The sequence below is a fragment of the Myodes glareolus genome, chromosome X, assembly GCF_982192425.1.
Source record: "Myodes glareolus chromosome X, mMyoGla1.1, whole genome shotgun sequence".
Classification (NCBI taxonomy): domain Eukaryota; kingdom Metazoa; phylum Chordata; class Mammalia; order Rodentia; family Cricetidae; genus Myodes; species Myodes glareolus.
Window position 1 is genome coordinate 45,413,445 of NC_142053.1, and position 13,744 is coordinate 45,427,188.

A 13,744-nucleotide genomic window follows, 5' to 3' on the forward strand; every position below is an offset into this window, starting at 1 on the left:
TTGTATCTTACACATCTCACCACAGTCTTTCCATTGGCCTTAAAGCACTAGGACTTAGAATGGACTTCTGGCCTCTTCAACTTTCCAAAGTCTTGATTTGTATTCAGGTCTCAAGTCATTTGACTCTAGGTCCCAGATGTCTGAGACAAAGCATCCCACCGAGGGCTCACACATGGAGCATGGGAAGAGCACTGTCTGGGAGTACTGACATAAATATCTCCCAAAATTCCATGAAGACTTAGTTACCAGACTCTGACTGTATTGAGAGGTGGTAATCTGTAGAAGATGGGCCTAAAGCAGTGGTTCTTATCCTGTGGATTGCAACCCTGTGGGGGATCGAAAGACCCTTCCATAGAGATCTCCAGAGACCACCAGAAAACACAGATATTTACATTATGATCCATAACACTAGCAAAATTACAGCTATGAAGCAGCAATGAAAGAAGGTCACCACAATATGTATTAAAAGGTTGTAACACTAGGAAGGTTGAGAATCACTGCTAAAGGAAGCAAGTTAGGTCATTAGAGGCCTGTACTTGAAGAAAATATCGAGATCTCTTCCCTTTTTTCCCTCCTCCTCCTATGATTCTTTATCCTCCTCTCTTTTCTTTTCTCTTCTCTCTCCCCCATTCCTAGCTGCCAAGCTGTGAGGAAGCTCTAACACCACCAGTCATAATGCTCTGGCTTGCCAGAGGCCTGGAAGCAAAAGTCAGATAATCATGAGCACTCAAATTTCTGAACTCTCGAGCCACAATAAATACTTATTTTTTATAAGATGATTGTCTTGGGTCCATCATCCCTGTGACAGAAACCTAACACAAATGATGTGGGATGCCCCTCTGTATGTTGTGAAAATGTTTTATTACCATTGGTTAATAAAGAAGTTGCTTTGACCAATGGCAGGGCAGAATATAGGTAGGCAGGAAAGTTAAACTGAATACAGGGAGAAATAAGGCAGAGTCGAGGGAGATGCCAGCAGCTGCAGGAGAAGCAAGATGTGACATAACAAGCCAGGTGACTCGTGGTAAAATATAGACTAATAGTAATGGGTAAATTTAAGTTGTAAGTGCTAGTTAATAATAAGCCTGAGCTAACAGGTCAAACAGTTTGTAATTACTATTAAGTCTTAGAATTGTTATTCGGGAACTGGCAGGCAGGAAGGAAATCTCCAGTTACACACAAACATCAACACAGGGTTGGTGTCCTTGAAAGAGCCTTAAAGATTAGTTTATACTGAACTGACTTCTTTCTTCCACTGTGAGAAATCATCGCCAGCAAGCCAGAGAAACTTTTAGCATGTTGTCACTCAAAAAAGCACATCTCCACATTTCCAGAACTAGAATTTTTCTTTGCTTGACCATTCTGTCGACTGTATTTTGTTATGGAAGCCTAAGCTGACTCATACATCCCTTCTAAGCATGATAGTCATATCACAGTCATTTGTTGAGATCAACTATATGCCAGTTATGAAGTGGCATTTTATTTCACGTTATGTGCCTCATTACAATATAGTACTACAGTATTTCACAGAAGCTATCTGCTTGGAATAGTCATTTACATATGCTTATACCCTCAGGTTTTAAAACAAGATCTTGGTATGTATCCCAGGATAGCCTCAACCTCATAGTTCTCTGGCCTCTGTCTCCAAAGTACTGAGAATACAGGTGTACACCACTGCCCTCACACAGAATTCCATATTTTAATCTGAACACAGCTTGCTTGGATCTCCGAATCATCATAATTAATCCCTTTTAAAGAACTGATACTTTTCCACTTATTTCAAATTCAGAAATGACTAACTTTCCCCATATTAAGCAACATTATGCGCAGTTCACTAACAACGTTTGTTAAGGAAGGAATCTCTCTGTGTGTTAAGGACATCTACAAACACTGCACGTAAGTTACTTAATGAGATGAAAGACAGCATGGCTTCCCTTTAAGGTTAGGAATGCATATAAAGGTGTCTGCTTCTGCTACTTAGGTTTAACACTGTTCTAGAAGGATCCAGCTACAACCACTGAGCAAGGAAAATAAGAAAATGTTTCCTGATTGTAAAGGAAGAAATAGAAGTATTTCCATTCACAGGTGACAAGATTTGTCATAGAAAATCCTCAGAAGCCCACATATAAGTTATTAGAGACAACAAATTAGTCTTAAAAGGTGAGGAGATACAAAACCAGCATGAAGATTGAGGTGTATTTCTACAGAGTAGCAGTAAACAATCTAAAAGGTCAGAATTCCACTTAGGAGCTGGGTGATGGTAGCGTATGTCTTTAATCCCAGCACATGAGAAGCAGAGGCAGATGGATCTCTGTGAGTTCGAGGTCAACCTGGTCTACATAGTAAATTCTAGGACAGCAAGAACTATATAGAAAAACCCTGTCTCAAGAAAACAAACAAAAGAATAAAATACAAAGGAACAAATTTAACAAATGAAACATATATCCTATATATATACCCTATACATCTCATTTATACCAGGTATCACTGAAAGTTGAAGAATTGAATGCTTAGATACCTTGTGTTTATGGATTAGGAGACTTAATATGATGCACAAGCTTCTAAAATGAATCTAAAATCAATACACTCTCTATCAAATTCTCTATTGGCTGCTTCACAAAAATTTTATGGTAAACCAAGGGTCTCAGAAAAACTAAAACCTTCCTGAAAACCATTTATGTCTCAGCTTTCAAACTTTCCATCATCAGGCATGGTGGTGTGAGTCTATAATCCAAGTACTTGGGAGGGTAAAGGAACCAAAATTCTGGGCCAGCTTGGGTTACACAGAGAGATTCTATCTAAAAACAAAACAACATCAAGCCTCCTCTCATGCGACAGTGAGTGACACAGTACAGTGCATTTATATCAGGCAAGACAAAGATAAACAGGATAGAATTGAAGATTCCAAAATAAACCTGATATTTATTTTTGGCTGACTTCTGACATAGATGGCAGTGTGAAAGCAGTCATTTCAGCAAATGGCACAAAGACAACTGGATGTTCATATATTAAAAAATGACTTTAGACTGCTGACCCACATCATATTCAAAAATTCGCTCAAACATGATCATAAATCCAAAGTAAGAGCTGACCTTATAAGTCTCTTACGTGTCCTCTCTTCATTATCTTAGCCAATAATACATTTCATGTTATACCAAAAATTAAAAGCAACCAAATTGAAAGGATATATATTAGAATTTTTTTTAAAAAAATTAAATGTATATTTATTTCACAGGACAGCCAAATCAAAGGCAATTAGAGTTTCTTGAAATTAAAAAATGTTTAGTTAAAAGGACATAATCAAGAAAATGCAAAGATACCAGATGTGACAGTGAACACCTGTAATCCTAGCACTTGGGAAATGAAGATGAAGGCAGGAGGATTCGTTCAATGTCATCCATGTCTACATGGCAAATTCAAGGCTAGCCTGAGATAAATAAGATCTTTTCTCAAAAATTAGAAACAAAACAAACAAAAAATATGAAAAAAACAGCCAATAGACAAAGAGAAAATTTTTTCTAATCATATGTCCGACTATGGGTCTAATATTTAGAGAATTCTTAAAACTGAATAATAAAAATCAACTCAATGAAAAGTGAAAAGAAATTTGAAAAAAAACCCCAAAAGATATAAAAATGACTAGCAAGTGCATGGAAATGCATTCAATGTCATTTAGTTTACCAGAGGAATCAAAACCACAATGATATCCCACATTTGAGGCTCTAATGAAACAGACAGAAGAGCGCAAGCATGTGAAGAATTTTAAAGTGATTCATTGTTGGTGAGGCTATGAACTGGTACAAAATAGTCTGGCAGGTTCCTCCGAGTCCTAGACAGAGTTACGTTATGATGAAACAATCTACCTTCAAGGTACACACCTAAATGGACATCTATTATTAAACAAGTGTGCACAGCACATCAGTCATACCCGCCCAAAAAAGAAACAACATTAATGCCTGATTAGCTAAATAAAACATCACACAAATATTATTTGCTCACAAATATGATGTATTAATCCATGCTGTAGTATGAATGAACCTTGAAAGCATGATCAATGACAAAACACCTAGCCTGGCCATGGTGGTGCACACCTTTAATCCCAGCACTCAGTAAGCAGAGGAAGGTGGATCTCTGTGAGTTTGAGACCAGCCTGGTCTACAGAGCTAGTTCCAGGACAGCCAGGGCTACACAGAGAAGCCCTGTCTCGAAAAATAAAAAAAAAAAGGATGCAATTGTTTTATGTAAGGTGAACCTCAATTAATTCCCTGCTCCAAGAATATTACTGAATAATGGCAGAAGGCCAAGGAGTCCTTTCCGTAGTACTTTTGGCTTTCCAAAGCTCTTATCTACCCTCGTTTCTTTAGTATTTTTTGCTCTATGCCATAGCTAGGCTATACAGAGAATGAATGCCACCAATCCTACTTGGCTATCTAATGCTAGATGAGGTGAACCGAACTGTTCCAAAGACCTCAGGTCCAGCTGGAGACAAACTGGGACTAGAGCAGCCCAGTTGCCCTGGCTGCTCAGTGGAATGGCCAGCGGTCCTTTGTGTTCAGTGGTGTGCTGTTTTGTTTCCTCTCATGCATCCTAAGCTGACTCTGATGCAGCTCAGGAGGACTACGAACTTCTGATCCTTAGCACCAGGATTAAGGGCTTGTGTCACATTTTGTTGTTGCTTGTTTTTTGTTTGTTTGTTTTTGTTTTCCTTTTAGTGAAGTGCTGGAGAGCAAAACCAGGACTTCATGCATGCGAGGCAAGTACTCATCCTACTGAGCCACATCCTGACTTCTCCACTGGTACATTTTGAAAGGAGCCTTGGGAATCTGAATTGTGCAGTCAGGGTTGACAACCAACAATCTACAGACTGGGAAGAAAGAAGTAACTTGGTAAATAAGACCTTTGCCACACGAAGAAGCATCTCTTACCTGGGTATGGCAGTATATGGGCATTATCCCCACACTTGAGAAATGTGCCAGGAGATCTGGAGTTCAAGGTCATCTGTAGTTACATAGTGAGTTTGAGACCAAGCAAGAACACATAAGACCCTGCACCACCCTTTAAAGGTCAACATTTAGAACAGTGGTTCGGGGTGAACAAAAAGATAATCGGGAGAACTGTGTCCTATAGAGCCAAGGCATGCCACCAGGAGCTCAGAAGGCAAATAGGCTGACATGTGACTCCAACCATGCCAGTCCCTGAGCAGCTTCTCAGCCTCTGGCTTGGACCTTCTGATCTACCCAATAGGTCCGTCTATTTTGTTTTAGAGAAAGGAGAAGAGAGAGGAAGGCAGTAAAGAAGAGAGATAGGGGGTGGGAGCAGGAGTGGGCCTAATTTACCTGTCCAAAGGGAAGGAAAGGGTGAGGGCTGGCCGGTTTCCCATTCAAACAAACTGCCCCTAAACAGAATTCAAAAAATACAAGTAGTGTTCATCAGCTCAAACAAGGATCCCTGCCAGGGAATTTTAATCTCACTCAGCAAGGCTAATTCAGAAACAAAGCCCCCTTCAGGACCCTGAGCTGAGGCCAAAATGCTGCAGAATAACGTTAAAAACAGCACACCACAGGAGGCCTCCTCAGAATTATTGAGATAATATTAGCAGTAGTATTAGCCCCTTCCCATGGGGTGCTTCTCCACAGCTTCCTGTGGGGCAGGCCCAGCTAACTACAAGCCTCCTGCCGCACAGACACAGCAAAACTTACAGATAAGCTAATGAGGGCCGCAAGGACACCCACTATCTTACACAAGGTCATGTGGCTGTACCCACAGGAACTGACTAGAAAGCCACAGGCAGCCTGGCTCCACACAAGGCACTTGTGATGTCGACAGAGGGGGAAAAAGGTCCTTCTAGAACACGAAATGAACAACATTGGCCATCATTATTGGCCCATAATTTTGGTTTGAGTATTTTTCTGTATTTTCCTTTTTCTGCACTGTACATATATTAATTTTATCCAAAAATCATATATTCAAACAAGGTGGTCCAGCCTATAATCCTAACTACTCAGAAGGGTTCAAAATTCAAACCTACCTCGACTACTAAGTGAAATGGCATTATAAAATAAAATGTAGAAAAACAAACTAACAAAGAAAACAAGCCTGGGATGGAGCTTAAAGGTTCATTGCCTACGATGAATGATGTCTGCGCTTGCCCAGTATGAATAAAGCTTAATCTCTAATACAGCCACATATATAGTACACACACATACACACACACACACACACACACACACACACACACACACAAGAGCCTTTTGCATCTCGTTTGTAATCTATGGGGGGAGGAACCACCTACGCATTGGTAATGACCTTTCTGCTTTACTATCTTGCATGCATTTTCAGTAATAACTTTGTCTTTTGTTATAATCACAAAAATAAAAAGGATTTTAAGTGGCTGAAAAAAGTAACTCACCTAGAAAAGATCTCTACCGTCTTTCTTTCTTCAAACCCAAGATTCCAAAACACAGGAAAGGAACCTCAGGACATTCTCTCAATATTATGGAAGATTTGATGGTGTGTCTTTTAATCTTTTTTAAATTTTTTTCTTGACTATTTGAGATTTTCAGACATGCTTAAGATCATATCTACCCACAATTTCCCCATCCATCCCCACTATGCTCCTACCAACATGTTACCTCCCAATCTCAAGTCTTCTTTTTGTATTGGGGTAAAATCTAGGACCTCCCACATGTTAACCAAGCATTCCAGCACTGAATTAGCCCCCTTTTTAATTTTTATTTTGACATAAGTTTCACTAAATTGCTCAGAGTAGCCTCAGACTCAAAATAAAGCCCAACTGGCCTTGAACTTGTAGCCCTCCAGTCTCAGCATCATACAGACCTGCATTTCTAGGCCCTGAATATTCAATTATTCTTCTCTGTGGTATCTATAAAGTTCTGAGCATGAGGCCCGCAAGGCCTAGGTAGAAAGCAAGAAACACTGTCCACCCTCACAGAGAATACTTACAATGTATGATCTAGCCCAATCATCAAGCATGGGAAAGAACTGTGTGTGTGTGCCTAATGAGATTATTGACTGTCTAGTTTTAGATCATAGGAAAAATACATTGGAATAATGTTTACAATAAAATCTCAACTGTGCAAGAAACTTAATCTCAAATAATCCAGCAGTCTAAGAACTATGAAAATCTTTATCTGCAGGTATGAACAAGAGCGAAGTATGAAAAGACAGACACATAAGCCCTCAGTACAACTTATTCCTCGAGTGATAACACTGAAGGTTGGTAGCATAAAATAATCTCCCCTTTTTATTTTCTTCTGACTAGTTTTTTTTTTAGTAATCATTACTATACTTATAACCCAAATATGAGGGTAGAATTTAGTTAAACGTGGGAGCCTCAAATCCTTTTCAACAGACCCCACGGCTCCGACACACTGCATTTATCTGATTGAATACACATCCTCCTTTGTAGAAAGCGAAGGAACAATTTTGCCTCAGTCAATGCTTCAGCAATTTAAGGCCTCTTTTGAAATCAAGCTTTTGATGCTTTAAGTATCCTCAAGAAACCAAAAAGATAGTCTGTCCTCAGCTCAAATCGAAAATCCAAAGTATAACTTTTAAAAGCAGCTCCATTTTGTCAGTCACACAAATAACTCTTCCAGGTCAATTAGCACGTTTCAATGTGCCAATTAGCAGAGAGTGAGATTCTCAAGCCTATTTGCATTGCTGACAGCAAAGCTGTCCCAGCAACACACATGGGGACAAGGTGTGCCAGCAGCAAAGCTGCATCCCCAGAACACTGCGACAATGTTTCTGAAGTTCTGTTGAGGCTGAGAGTGGGGAGAACTTCAAAGAAACACTGGAAAGGGGAGGACTGGGAAAAGGGGGAGGGGTGGGAGAGGGAATGAATCTAATAGCTCCACAAAGACAGATACACAATACTGGGCAATTTGGATAATGAGATAATCATATACTAGAGCTTCGGGCCTTGGAGAAGAAAGGAGTCGGATGAAAAGGATCATTATCACTCTCCTTACAATCCTAGTAGAAGACAGAAGCCTGCAAATACAGGCACAGGCCATGCTAGCTTCTTCCATCTGGCAAAGGGTCGATACATTGTCTTAAGCTTGTTTTCTATGCCTGCTCTCTGTGGCTCAGAACACCTCACACAGAGAAGGAAGTGTCATGGGAGTTAGCAGACAAAAGGAACAGGCAGAGGGCGAAGGATGCCACGTGGGCCCCCTGCCTCTTTTCAGGGCCAGATTACCAGCTTTGGAGGTAGCTGGTAATCACATCTCTAGCCAACTTCCGTGGCCATCCTCCATGGATGCCACTTTTGGGTTGCTTGATCTTACCAGAAGGTAATTTAGCTAGGTGTCTTAGTTAGGGTTTCTATTGCTGTGAAGAGATTCCATGACCATGGCAACTCTTATAGGAACATATTTAGATAGTGTGGCTTCCCTTACAGTTCAGAGGTTCAATCTATTATCATCAAGGTGGGACATGGTGGCACACAGTCAGACATGGTGCTGAAGCAGTAGTTGAGAGTCCTACATCTTGCAGGCAACAGGAACTGATCTCCAACACGGGATGGTATCTTGAGCATATATGAGACCTCAAAGCCTGCCTCCACCAGGACACATTTCCTCCAACAAGACCACACCAACTCCACAAGGCCACATGTCCTAATAGTGCCACTCCCTTTGGGAACCATTTTCTTTCAAACCACCACGCCAGGCTTACATGATATTCTTTGCAAAGACACAGGTACAGATGTGGAAACCAGCATCACTGTAAAGACAAAAGGCTCATGATGATAACAAGAAATACACAAAGTACACAACACATCTGTTTCCCAAACTATGATCTATATGGGCAGGGGAACATAATTTTGGATACATAAATGGGTAGGAAAGAAGTAAAGGAAGGGAGGTGATGGTCCATGTCCCTCCTGATACTGTATACCAAATTATATGCTTGGGGCCTAGGGCTCAATGGTAGAGGACTTGCCTAGCATATTCATACCTCTGGGTTTGACCCCTAGTACTATACACACAAAGAAGAATATTTGTGCATTTGTCTGGGAAGAGGCTCTACAATTTCTTCCAGCTACTCAGCAAGGCCTATGATCCAATTCTTAATGCTAAAAGAAGCTAGAAAGCATTGCTTACACCTCATCTCAGCAGCTAGCATACTCACTCAACTATAAATCTTGGTCACAGAATAGATGTGGCCATTCGGCCGGGGTTCTAGGCATGCCTCCTCCTTCAGCAAGTCACTTAACCTCAGAAATCTCCCTGCCACGGCAGTCCATAAGTGAACCCTCCTTCCATCACACCCCTGGATTGGGGGTGCCCACCTTCTCCATGGTCAGATGCCTGGCTTCAGAACTGGCCCTCTCACCCGCAACAGGGATGGGAGTCAGGGTAGGTGGACCCTCAGACCTGGAAGCTTTCAAGGTTGTCTGATTGAGCCCCAAATCAGACCAGGGGTTTGGCCAAGCTTGGCAATATGGGGATCTCCCCCATGTCTCCATGTCCCCCAGTGTATGAATTCTGCAGAGGGATGGCACACTGTGGGTCTCAGGTTGGAGTGGGCCTAATGCCCCAAGTTAGCCTGAAGACCTTGCAGCCTGAGGTAGGCAGGCAACTTGAAAGGAGCTTCCCTGAGTCCTATACTATCTGTCCACCCCAGTGCCATGAAGGTAGAGAAGGAGAGAGTAAAGTTAAGTACCAAGAAGTCCAAGAACATGAAAGTCCTGCAGAAAGAACCAGAACAGCTTGTCAAGCTGCTAAAGTGGAAGAGGATGACCTTACGGTATACCCAGGCTGATGTGGGGCTCACCTGGGCATTCTCTTTGGAAAAGCTCAGCCAGATGACCATCTGCCATTTTGAGTCCCTGCAGCTAGTTTCAAGAACACGTGTAAGCTATGGGGCTGCTGGAGAGATGTGGGGGAGGAAGTCAACACCAATGAGAACCTTCAGGAGATGTACAAAGTGGAGACCCTGATGTAGGCCCATCAGAGAAACTTGGAGCATCGAGGACCACATAAAAAGGAACCTGGAGAACATGTTCCTGTATTCCCCAAACCCACCCTGCAGAGGATCAGTGATCAGTGGCATTGCCAAGCAGCTTAGACTAGAGAAGGCTATAGTCTGTCTGTGCTTCTGTAATTGCCAGGCGAGCAGTCAAGCATTGACTATTTCCAATGAGTAGAGTATGAGGCTTCAGGTCTCCTTTCCCAGGGAGGCCTCAATCTTTTCTTCTGTCCTCAGGGCCCAGTTTTGGTGCTCCAGGCATGGGGGCACCCACTTCACCAGGCTCTACTCTCAGATCCCTTTTCTCAAGGATGAAGCATTTTCCTCTATTCCTTTCACTGCCCTAGGCTCTCCAATACATTCAAACTGAACCATTAGCCCTGCCCATGAATGCAGGAAGCTGAGGGAAACAGAAGAGGTAGATAAAGAGAACCTGGAGCCTTTGCCACCACAGTTTGGGGATTAATAAATTCTTCAGTTACTGAGAAGGGATTGGAAGCACAAAAGGGCAGGGGGGACAGGAACTGTTGGGGGGTAGTTAAAGGGAACAGGAAGTTCAGTAATACCATTGATTATGAGTTAATCATTCATCATTTTGTTCTTAAATAAAGAAGCATGGGATAGCAAGAAGAGAGGGAGAGAGACGGAGGGAGACAGAGAGGGAGGAAGGGAGGGAGGAAGGAAGGGAGGGCATCTCCCTACTAGAAGATAAGATCAAATCATACAAGCTCTGAGCACCTGACTAATCTAACCAGTGGTTCATGATGAACTTCCTCTGCTCGCCTTCAAGAAGCAAAAGGACACAACGCTGCAAACTGCCTTGAAGATGCTTCATCTCAAGCTAGATCCTAGCTATAAGGGGCACTTATTTACTTGGAACTTGGTCCATTGAAATAGAGGTCCGTCCTCTAGGGTGTTAGCTTTAAAGATGGAGAAACCCATAGGATTGAAGGTGGGGCATTTTCTAGATCTGCAGACCCTGCTGGCAATCAGCTGCAGGGCAGAAAAGTTCCACAGAAAGTCACTGATGACCTCAAATCCTTCAGCAGACCGTGGTGACCTCCTCCACTTCCCTCTCACCCTGTTTTCGGGCATGCAAGTGTCCGCATGTTGTAGGATGGGCACACCACTAATTAGTCCTTTTTCTTGCTTCCTCATCATTGCTAAAAGACAAAGGGCCAAGAAGGAAAGGCAAAAGAGAAGTCAAAGTTGCTTAATTGGATCATCATCAGGCTTCAGCTAGAAGAGCGAGCCTCCCTGTGTCTCATTTGAAGACTATCTGAACTTGACCACTGCAAAATTGGCTGCCTAAAGGCCAAAGTTGCTCAAGAGAAGCCCTGACTACATGAAAGAGTCAGGTCAATACCAATTTCACAGACAAATGCAGGAGATGTGAGCTTTGGTCAGCTTTATTTTAGAATGGGGGAGGGTAAAGATTTACTAGGGTGACTAGACTCATGTCTTAAGAAATTTCAGTGACAAAGTAATACACAATTCTACCTTGACATTTATTGAGAAAGCACTGTGTACTGTAGTAGCTGATCCATGCCATGACAAGGGAAAGAAAAGAAAAGAGATGGGGGGAGGGCAAAGAGAGAAAAGGAGAAAGGAGGAGAGGGGAAAAGGGATGGAGGAAAGAAGTCAGGGATAGGAAAAAACATCAAGGGGGCAGAGAAGAAACAAGGTTATCGGTGTATTGAAGGTCCTCTGCAACCCCCTATTTATATGTCAAAATCCTAACCCCGTATATCAGAATGTGAGTATATTTGGAGACAAGAATTTAAAGAAGAGATTAAGGTAAAAGTAGGCTATTAGAATGTGTACTGATCCAACATGATAGATGTCTCCATGAATAATTAGCCACAAGAAATCATGAGCCAAGCATATGATGGCTGCCACCTTCAAGCCCAAGAAAGAGGCCTAAAGAAGCCAATCCTGATGGCATGTTGGCCTTGAAGATGATAACTGAACACAGCCTCGGAAGCTGAAAAGACTAACTAAATCCACTCGTGCAAAACAGTTACAGCAGCACCTGGCACTAAATAGGCCCTCAGGAAGGGGCAGCTGAGGTTGCTGCACCCGTAGCTACTGATAACAAGCTGAGGACAACATCCGGAGACCTGGTGAGACACCCAATTGCAGTTAACAAGACTGTCTCAATGAACACCTCGCCACCAGCATCCTAGATGCCCTCAGGTGTGTGACCAAGCCCCTTGGAACTTCCATTCTCCACCTTTCTCAATGGTAGTCTGAACTTCTGTCTGGCACTCAGGATTCTACAAGGTTTTCACTGGGAACAGAAAGGCAAGTGGCCCAAGCTGTTTAGCAAGAGCTCGGCGGGGGGGCACCTTCAAACTCAGAATCACTGGCTCCATTAATCCAGGGAATGATTTTCTGAGGTATCTTCACCCCCTGTACTGGGCCTGGTAGCTGAGAAAGCTGAGGAATAGTAAGACAGCAGCTCTAGGGTCACCTGGCCTCTCCGTCTCCTGGGAGATAGACTCAGGTGAGGAGGGAGATGGCACAAGAAAGCAGTGGGCACTTTCCTAAGCCTTAGCTGTTCCTACCACAGGCAGACAGCAACTTCTGCTTCACATCCCTGGGCCACAGGAGGTGAAGAGCAATGGGGTACAAAGTCAGCAAGTACAAGTTTATTCTGTTAATGTGGGTTATCCATGCCGTTCTGTGATACATTATGCCCTCTGTTCTGAGGACCAAGGGAGAGGTATTTTACTGTGGTTGTTTGTTTGGTACTGGGGAAAGAATCCAGGGTCTTGTACACCAGAAGTACATGCTCTCCCATGGAGTCCCAAGGCATGAGTTCAGATTCTACAATTTAGCAGGCCAATTCAGGAAAATTATATTATGTGGGACATAGAATTGAGAGCAACTGTACCTCTGATGCAACCTGTTTCTGCCCATGCCATCTCATAAGGGAACACTGATCAGAATGAACCCTGTATATTAAATGAGGAACAATACTGCCTGCCATCTTTCATTTCACATCACCCCAAATGGTCCACATAAAAGGTGCTTAAGGGCTCCTGGAAGGAAAGGATCTAGGTCATCTAGGGTACCATCTCAGTAGATTCAGAAACAAGGAATCTGTGGTGGGACCTGAACCCCCACATTTCTAATAAACGACACCCAGTTGATGCTTAATTTCAGGCCACACTTCAAATTATACACTTAGAGTAACTGAATTAGAAGTCCCTAACACATGGGTTCTCTGGGAACAGTCTGAGGAGCCCTGTTTTGATATCACTTGGGGGTCTGTTTGCTACTGCCCCCCCAACCAGTTTCTCTGCCTGTGGGACCTGGTTAGCCTCTTTATTTGCTTCTTTGTTTCTTAGTGCTAGGGGTGGGAACCAGGCCCTTGAATAGACTAGGCAGACCTTCTAGCACTGAGCTAAATCCATAACCCAGCTAATAATCTGATGAGTCTGGAGCCTAGTGAGAAGGTTCAAAATTCATTGCTTTATATGAACTTTGACTTTTAATTTCTACTGCTATGTGATATAAATCTAGACCAGCACAACCTACAGTACTGAGGAGCATCTGTGGAGCGAAGATGATTACATGATGTAGAAGGAACAGCATGCAGTCTGTCATTAGGACTGAGAGGCTCAGACTCTGGTCCTAACTGTCACAATTCAGGTGACATCCTGAGTATCAGTTTCTTCCTCTATGAAGCAAGAGGCTGTAATAGCTGTCCTATGTACCTACCTCAAAAACAGCCTAGCATAGC

The 13,744-nt window shown here is 42.7% G+C and overlaps 1 protein-coding gene and 1 pseudogene across 10 annotated transcripts in view; one reads left to right on the top strand and one right to left on the bottom strand.

The window, feature by feature from the left end:
* Window positions 1-13,744, bottom strand: part of Tmem164 (transmembrane protein 164) — a 210,899-nt gene that overhangs the window by 104,788 nt on the left and 92,367 nt on the right. The gene's annotated exons all lie outside the window — the stretch shown is intronic.
* On the top strand, window positions 9,469-10,366 carry LOC146889214 (POU domain, class 5, transcription factor 1-like; annotated as a pseudogene).